Source organism: Aedes aegypti, chromosome 2 (genome assembly GCF_002204515.2).
Source record: "Aedes aegypti strain LVP_AGWG chromosome 2, AaegL5.0 Primary Assembly, whole genome shotgun sequence".
Taxonomy (NCBI): domain Eukaryota; kingdom Metazoa; phylum Arthropoda; class Insecta; order Diptera; family Culicidae; genus Aedes; species Aedes aegypti.
This window is the reverse complement of record NC_035108.1, coordinates 58,810,210-58,820,033: the sequence shown is the minus strand read 5'-3', so window position 1 is coordinate 58,820,033 and position 9,824 is coordinate 58,810,210.

Genomic DNA, 9,824 nt, shown 5'->3' with positions numbered 1-9,824 from the left:
TTTTTCACACTGTGTTCTTTCTATACCATTTCTACGCACAAGGAGTTCGATAAGCATGTGGGTTATAATCCATATTCAGTATTGGACAAAACATTTGCAACTTTTTAGATTTTCCATACAAAATGATCAACTTTGGTAGCCAAGATCTTAGTTATTCATGGAACGATTTGAATTAAATTTGCACCACATGCTAGACATAACTTGAATTTCAACATACCATTTTGAGTAATTTTTCCAAACACGAGTATCGATTTGACTAAAGTGAAAATTTTGATAAAAATTTTAAACTATTTATCTACAAATAGGAAACCTCTAAACAAAAACTCTGCAAATTTGTTCATCTTATCTAAGTCTTCTAAGTTGGAGATACCCTGAAGCTATTTCTTTGTTTTATTTAAATCCTGTCAATTATCAAAATTTGTCAAAAATTTCCCTTAAGTCAATCTGTGATTTTGAACACATCGTGATTGAGAAAATCACTCAAAAATCTATGTTGAAATTCAAGTTATGTCTGAAGATCTGCGAAAATTTCTTTCAAATCGGTCCATGAATAACTCAGATCCAACCCTATAAAGTTGACCATTTGGTATGGAAAAACGAAAATGGTTTGTCCAATACTGTAAAATAGGAGCCCGTGAAAAAGGAACAAAACATGACGAATGTAGAAGGTGGCGCACGCAACAGCGTGTGTAGTGTAGAAATGTTGAAGGATAAGGGTGTGAAACGGAAACGAAGACATTAGAAAGGTCCTATTCTGTTCTCTGGCCTGGCCTCACTTTGCGGCCAGGTGTTATTGAAACGACGGTACTACTAATTAGCACCTTTTAAAAAGAGATATCTATCCAAGTTTTGCGTTTAATTATCACATGAATTAAATATGAACTTTAAGCACAAGTTGTATAACTACCAACCTTGCAAAACATGATGATTTATTTGCATTGTTAATTTGCATTAAACCTGTAATAAGTAAATCTCACTGCTTTTACAAAAGCTAAGTATGCTATTCCAATCAAGAAAAGTAAAAATATCTTTGAGAGAATTGGTCAAGAAATTTTCTACAGCAAGCTCAACAGCGTACTGCGATCGAAGAATGGTCAGAAAACTGTCCATCGAAATGTAGGATTAAAACCGTTACAGTGATACCTCCATGAGTCGATGTTCCATGACTCGATATCGACTCATGGAACCATACTAAAAACAAAATTTCGTGGTTACTATGATGGTTACTATCCTTAGAAGCAGCTTTCCAAAGGATTGCTGTGGTCCCTTCAATATCGACTGATGGTCCCTTCAATATCGACTCATGGAGGTTTAACTGTATTTTGGGATTCTAAAGCTGCATTTTACAAGCCTTTTCTCCCCATATACTCAAAGTACGGTAAGCATATAAGTAAAATTACGTGATAATATATTACAGTCACAGTCGGCGGCGTGCAGGAGAACGGCGTGTGGCGGCGAAGGATGAACCACGAGCTCGCTCAACTCTACGGCGAACCCAGTATCGTGAAGGTAGCTAAAGCTGGAAGGATACGCTGGGCAGGGCATGTTGCAAGAATGCCGGACAACAACCCTGTAAAGATGGTGTTCGCCACGAATCCGGTCGGAACAAGAAGGCGTGGGGCGCAGCGAGCTAGGTGGATTGACCAGGTACACCAGGACCTGGAGAGCGTGGGTCACAGTCGAGGATGGAGAGAAGCGGCCATGAACCGAGGGAATTGGCGAAATATTGTTGGCGAGGCTTTATCAAGATAATTGATGTAAAGCCAAATAAGTAAGTAAGTAAGTATATTACAGTCAACTCTCCATAACTCGCTATTGAAGGGACCATCGAGTTAGACAGGTATAGAAACCAACTTTTACTTTGGTTCTCTTAGTTGATATCGAGAAACCGAATATGGAGTATGGGAGAGTTGACTGTAATATTGTAATTTTGCACCCTATCGGACGCGACGATTTGTAATCATCGCCGGTGAAACTGACGCCAATATCGTCGCCAGCCAAGCAACCGCTGTGAATTTTACTTTTCACCAGTCCTACCAACACAAAGACAAATCACCTCCTTTGATTTATTTTCTGTCATATGACGTTTCACCAGTCTTGTCAACACAAAGGCAAAGCACCTCCTTTTATTGGTTTGCTGGCGACGATTTTTTCAGTCTGTTCGAAAGTTGACGGTGCGTTTTGTTGTGAATGAAGCAGACAATATTTATCTTATGCAGTTAGTCGATCGCCGTTTCAAACCTTATTCTTAGCCTGTCCAAAATGCATGATTCGCCTCAGTCCTCAAAACTACGAATTACCTTGTATACTTGAGTAAGACAGGGATGGTATCAGGTCTCTTTTTTGAGGCTTGTCCCTGTTTTAATGTAAATCTCTTAAAATTATTTTAACGGAAGGTCTCTAAATCCTCTATTTAAGATTCATCGAAGCCAAACCTCAAATTTTCAAGAGCACAAATCTAAAGAACCAGACAGCGGTTTGAGCTGAAAACTTAATCGATTGGTCACACGATTGTTTAGTTCTCTAGATTTATGCTTGTGAAAATTTGATGTTTTGCTTCGATACATCTTCACCTTAAACCAAAATGGCATCTAAACTTGTTCTAATTCTTCTTGCTAAGAATCCTGTTGCCAAATTTTAAAGAAACCTTAAGAGACTATTACGCGACTATTTCACAGGTTGTTCAGCATTTTTTCTCAGATTCCTCGAAGAAAAACTTCAGGATACCTATTAGTAATTTCTTCTGACATACTTTTAGAGCCTTCTCCGAAAACTCATCTATCTGTTTTCCCATAAATTCTTTCAGCAGTATTTCAAGGGTGCTGAGTAGAATTGGGTCCTGAAATGTTTAATGAAATCTTGTTTTTATTTAATGACACGAAAGAGCATGTTACTGCAACTATTTTAGCAATTTTTCCCGCTCAAATAGCGGCTACATCATATTTAAACTTTAATTTAAAAATTGGGTCCATGAATGAACCTTGACAGTTTTGATCATGTTTGACGTTCGCTTAATCGACAAAAACACCACAGGACTTTTAGTTTTAACACTGGGGTTGTTCCTATCTGACATTTTGTGAAGGGACACGGAGAGCAAAATACACCCAAAATTTGAGTTTAAGCCAAGGAGTGTGACAAAATCTAAAAAAAATGTTTTTTGGACTTAAACAAAAGAAAAACGTTAAAAAAATTGAGTAAATATGTGTTTTTAGCCTAAACTTAAGCGTTTGGCACTAAAATTGGGACAGGCCTTTAGGACCCTATTTCTTCAGAATTTGTGCTAGGCAATCTAGGAGCACTCTTAACGCTTCTACCTCAAGTAATTCCCCAGAGACGATATCAGGATCTCATCCAGATACTTTTCGACTGATTCTTCCACAGATAAATAACTGTTTGTTCAGCTGAAAAGAGGCAGTATAAAAAACATTTTTGCTGAATAAGCTGTTATTCCACTACCAATGTTACTTGAGCATTACATGAGATCTAACAGTCTTTGAAGCAATTTGTAATCATCATCGTGGCATTGCTTTTGGGTGTGCAGGAATTCATTTTCATAAGGCATCCGATAATACATAAATAATACCTATTTGTTCTATGTATGGCCGAACATAAACATTATAATTAAATATTTATAGTTGAAAATTGTGTTTGCATGTGGAACATATGTTTAATGTTTGCTTAATTTAGTTAAACATTTTCAACGGTTAGAATGACAACAAAACGGAACTGGTGATTTTCACCAAGCCTGCCTAGATTGTTGTTGGGAAGCTAGAATTATCTTGAAGTTTGTTGCATATTTCGTGTGTAGTATCGGTGTCTCCCTCCCAGGTTATAATACTCTCCGTTACATGAATTATGGTGGCGCGAGGATCGTCGCAAGATTCTTGTTAAACACTCAATAGAAATCGCATGGTGATAAACGTAGATTAATGTGCTATAAAAGTGAATTATACATGCATTTGATAGTTAATAACAGCATTATATTCATAAACTAGTGTGATTACATTGATCGGTAATCTAGCTGGCATATGCTATATTTTGTTAAACTGTTTCTTTTCCCATAACCAAGGATAATAAGGAGCATAAGGAGAGTTGCGCGAAGAGTGAAACCAAATCTACCTGTGGTAGATTAGAATCAACCGAGTAGGCGCTGCTCTAAGAAGTGAAGTAATTCGGTCGAGATGTCAAGAAGTGCAGACGGAATCCACCACATATTGGCGACTAAGATGGGATTCAAATCACAATCGATTATATTAGGCTCCGATAGGCTTCAGCAACAACATCATTTATCCAAAAAATGAAAAGGTGAACGATAACGCAGCCACAATGAAAAACACAATTTCCGAGGACCTTTTCATCGAGTAGCCAAGGATCGTGATCGAAGTATTCAAGCGCCCATCGTTGTTGAACAGCGACGGTAACTCAATCTTGGCGAAGGGTTTGTTCGGGATCAGATCGTTGGAAATGCCCTCGATACTTTGTAAAACGAGTGGACGAGTGGACAGAGTTCTCGAGAATGTTCGATTCACGGTTGTGAACTCCTGGACGCGGATGTGAACATTAAATCGACTGATGCATTTGGCGTGACCATCAGATGCACTGACGCCGTTGGATGAATGTGTAGATCCAGAAATATACGTACGTGCGTAGGTGACATATCGCTAATCGTTTTCATACACAAAGTTAAGTATATTTGGAGTATGTACTTTGTCTCTCTAGACGCTCTTGTTAACTCTTTAACTGTTCTAGACTTCCCGGTTGTATCAGGATACGTCTGATCTACCAAGGCCGCCTATTGTCAAATTACTGAGATAAGTTGCTGGAGAAAATCTTGAAGCATTTCTGAGAAATTGAGAAGCCATTTATGAAGTAATCTAGTTTAGCTGACGTTCTAGCATATGATGCTGAGTCACATGAAGTGAAGAAGGACAACAAAAGTAGAGAGTACTTCTATTCCAGTTCTCTGAAGAGATGAAAGAAATCCCTGAACAAGTAAAAGTCGGACAACGTAGAGATGTGTTGGTCCGAAAAAATGCACGTATTGTCAAAGTCCTGACGAGCAACGTGCGCCAACGCGTTGGCTCGAAGAAGGCAAGAATAAGTAAGACCTTAACGGCCTACGTGCAAGTGCGTTGGTCTGGAGAAGGCAATCAGGAGTCAAATACCTTAATGAGCAATACGCTGGCAATATGTTGGTTCGGAAAAGGCATAAGAAATCAAAGTCCTTAACAAACAACGCGTTGGCTCGTACAAGACATAATTAGTTGAAGTCCTTAACGGACAACGTGAAGAGGCGTTGATTCGGAGAAAGCAAGTCAGAATCAAAGTCCTTAACATGCAACACGCTGATAACGTGTTGCCTAGGAGAAGGCAAAATGAAAGATGATCCTTACGATTGAAGTAAAGGAAGGAATACCTGAATAGACAACGTGCTAATCACGTATTGAACCAGAGAAGGCACATCGAATTATTGATTTTCAGGGTCTGAAGACAAAATAACGACATTAATATTCGATCATGGTCAAGGGTCAAATTTCCAGGTAACAAAGGATTACATGGTAAATAATAGAGCATCATCGTACCATTATCAGCAAACTATACAAGCCAAAGATTAACATAATATAGGTAGGAATAATACCGATAGCACTTGAGATTTGATAAGGGATTACAGTTGAAATTTGTACGAAATATTCGTGGGTTGTTCTGAGCCATTTTGATTTATTATGATCAGAAGCGTTTTGATTTTGAACAAAGGGAGATGTGGTAGATTAGAATCAACCGAGTAGGCGCTGCTCTAAGAAGTGAAGTAATTCGGTCGAGATGTCAAGAAGTGCAGACGGAACCCACCACACTACCTATTGACTGTTTAACGATAAACTTGCGACAATCGACGCGCTACCATATGGCATATAACGGAGGTTATTAGAACTAACTTGGAGGTGATGATTTGGAGGTTATTTGGCAATTTGGAGGTTAAAATTCCCTCCAAACACTAGCGATTTTGCGGTGGGATGTTGACGTTTGATCACGAATCGAACTGTCAAACCGTCTACCTATCGAGCAGACCAGCAAAACAGATTGACTGTTTAACGATAAACTTGAGACGATCGACGCGCCACCATATTTCATATTACGGAGGGTATTAGAACTAACTTGGAGGTGATGCATTGGAAGTTATTTGGCAATTTGGAGGTTAAAATTCCCTCCAAACACTAGCGATTTTGCGGAGGGATGTTGACGTTTGATGACGAATAGAGGTTCAATCACAAATTTCATAATGCAAAAAAAAAACATTTTTGTCACCCACCCACCCCCTCATAACGCATTTTGTATGAATATTGTTCTTATTTTGTATGGACTGTAACATCTCAAGGACACCCACCCACCCCCTCCAGCGTTATGAAATTTTGTGAATGAGCCCTATGGGCTATTTTCGGAGACGAAGAAGAACAACCATTCAAAGAAGTCTCTTCGCGCAACTCTCTGTATTCGTGATCAAACGTCAACATCCCACCGCAAAATCGCTAGTGTTTGGAGGGAATTTTAAACTCCAAATTGCCAAATAACCTCCAAATCATCACCTCCAAGTTAGTTCTAATAACCTCCGTTTTATGAAATATGGCGCGTCGATCGTCGCAAGTTTATCGTTAAACAGTCAATATAGACTTTGGGTTCTTCAAGCGCATTGAAGATAGTTGATGTGAGAATTTTACGTCACACGTACTGTAAATTTAATGTACACAAATAAATAGTATGAAATCTCGAATGACTTGTGATCTCGCCCTAAAAGCCATTGGTAAACGAGAATGTAGCTCAAAAGGTGAATACTTCTGATGCATTTGATGAATGCAAGATTATTTCGTGCATTCAAATGCATTTAAATGCACACTCAACAAATTTGCCTTTCATGGCTTGCTTCAATGTTGATTAGCTATCCTTGTCGGAATGTCAAACTCATTCTTCTTCCACAAGCTTAAAAAAGTAAAAAAAAACACTTCCTGTGATCTCTTGTCGCAACCGATCATGATAATCCTTCATTCTGAATAAAAGTGGACGGTGTCAAACGCTTACTCATAGGCAAAGCGAAGGCGCTAGTTTCTTATGCCGACTACAGTGAGGAAAACTCTACTACTTGCCGGTTGCGAAGTGGACGCTTCGAAGAAGCCTATGACCAGCTGCTGGGACTCTTCGGGGAGCATCGAATATTGGCATTTTAAGCTTCACTATCCTATGTGTAATACTTTAACCGCTAATGTCCTTCATCATTCAATACCGTCTGTATGCTAGACCTTGCAGTGGCAGGGTACCCAGAAACGAGATTTATAGGGAAATTTGTGGTCTTACAGACAAAGTCTGAGCCTTGATCGAATCCAAACGTATTCATTCTGCAAGGGAGGCTGAAGGAGGGAATATCAACCTTAAAAGCTAATAGTGCATTAGAGCTGTCCCCATGATTCTCGACCAACATTCGGTAGAGGAAATAAAACAAGTTATTGGGACAAATAATTTTATGTGTTTTTTTTTTGTTATTCTTGATTGAAGGAACGATGTGGATTTTAATTTGCTACCAGTAAGCCAAAGACTATAAGTTTCTCGAGAAGGATGTTCCGAAATTGCCGATCAATTCACAGGGGGTAAGACAATGTATTCTTACAATGAATCATGTTTTCTTCACCATACAGGCTTCTAAATTTAACATGTTTTTTCGTTGCAAAGCTACAGCTTAATTATCTGAAACGATGAAATTTGGGATTAGTTGAAGAAAATCAGTTCAGAATAGGAACTTTCACAACAAACAATTATGTGTTGCTATAGCACGATACTATGGTACGGGCCAGGGCTAAGTTGATGAATAAGTCTAAAAAATGCATTTAATGCAATTTGATGTACATTAGATGTGCATCGAACAAGTGATCCACCCCTTGATGTAGCTCCTTATTTCTAAAGCTATCAGTACACACTGCCATATATGCAAATATTTGACAAATGTTGCCAAATTTTTTGTCATGTGTGTACTGACCAAATTTATTTGCAAAAACAATGATGTGCAAATATTTGTCTAACTTTGTAATAGCAAATACTTGAAGATACGGGAAAATATATATTGTAAAAGTATGCCAAATAAATTTTATTTGATCAACTTTGCAACTCCGTTTAGTTTTCGAGCGGCAAACATGGACAAATAAGAGTTTGTCCAATGTTTGTTCATCGTGTACTGACATTTGACAAATAATATGAAGGCAATCGGCAAACATTGGCCAAAGTTCTTAAATGTCAAATAGCCAAATATTTGCACACTTGGCAAAGTGTGTACTGATAGCTTAAGCAAATGAATGGACCAGGATGAAAACTATCACCACTGGGAGATAGAGGAAGATCGTCTCTTCATCGTAGCAACACAGACAAACAGACGTAACACTTAGAACAAATCTCGATCAAAATCATAGTCACGAGGACATGAACGCCCAATGCTAAAACTGGCGTGTTTGGCCGACAGGCCAACAGATGGCGATAGTGTGTAAACGTCAAACACGAACAAAAACGATGCGAGCGCTGCGGGTGCACGGAGAAAAAAGAATTGTCCAGTCAATCATATTTGCTGATATATCAATCATATTTTACATTGAATTTCAGTCAACCATACATTAAAATTGATTCAACAATATCTATGATTGGTTTAACTATTAGGTATGATTGGTTCAACTACACAAAATAATTGAATCAATCATAGATATGATTGACTCAATATTAATATACAATCATGACAATGGTATTATTGTTGATGTTGGGTTGTCAAAACCGGCACGAATCTTCTTTATCGACATTGCAAAAATGCGACAAAATGTAAATAAAAATGGGAGCAAGAATTGAAACCACTATCTTGAGAGTGAGAGCGCATTAACTTACATCTACTCCAACACACTTGTTAATAAAAAGCGGTTTTACGCGGTACAGCTCATAACGTTTCAAGGTAAAAATGTGCGGAAAGCTAATTCAACAATAATATAATTGAAATAATCATGTGATGGAAGACAGAAACAAACGCAAAAGCGATTGGGCAAACCATACAGTCAGTTTAGAAGCACCGAAAATATGTTTGTAACAATTGTATCCTGGCATGTTAAAGCAACTATCGGAAAAGTTATGTCAATCATGCAAGAATTTTCTGCGTGTGGTGGATTGGCCACCTACCATATTTTTGAATCGACCGTTAAAAAGTTGATCGATCGACAATGATGAGAGTGTGACGTCTGTTTGTCTGTGGTAGCAATGTTGAGTAACATGCAAATCTATTCGTTTGCTTGGTATAACATCAAGCTACACACTCGGTTACCAATGGCTTTTAGGGCGAGATCACAAGATATGCGAGAAATAATCTGTTTTGAAAAAAACAACCGTTTAACTTCCCTTTCGTTTAATCACAGACAAACAGACGTCACACTCTCATCATTGTCGATCGATCAACTTTTTAACGGTCGATTCAAAAATATGGTAGGTGGCCAATCCACCACCCGCAGCGCTCGCATCGTTTTTGTTCGTGTTTGACGTTTACACACTATCGCCATCTGTTGGCCTGTCGGCCAAACACACCAGTTTTAGCATTGGGCGTTCATGTCCTCGTGACTATGATTTTGATCGAGATTTGTTCTAAGTGTTACGTCTGTTTGTCTGTGGTTTAATCTTTTTTTCAGTTCACAAAACCGCCAATTCGAATGCAATCCACATCAAGATACCCCCCGAGCGGATATCGTATCACCTGTTTCTCACCACCGACCGCCTAGCGGCGCCACCTGCCAACTGTCATCATTAGCTTGAAACCGGAA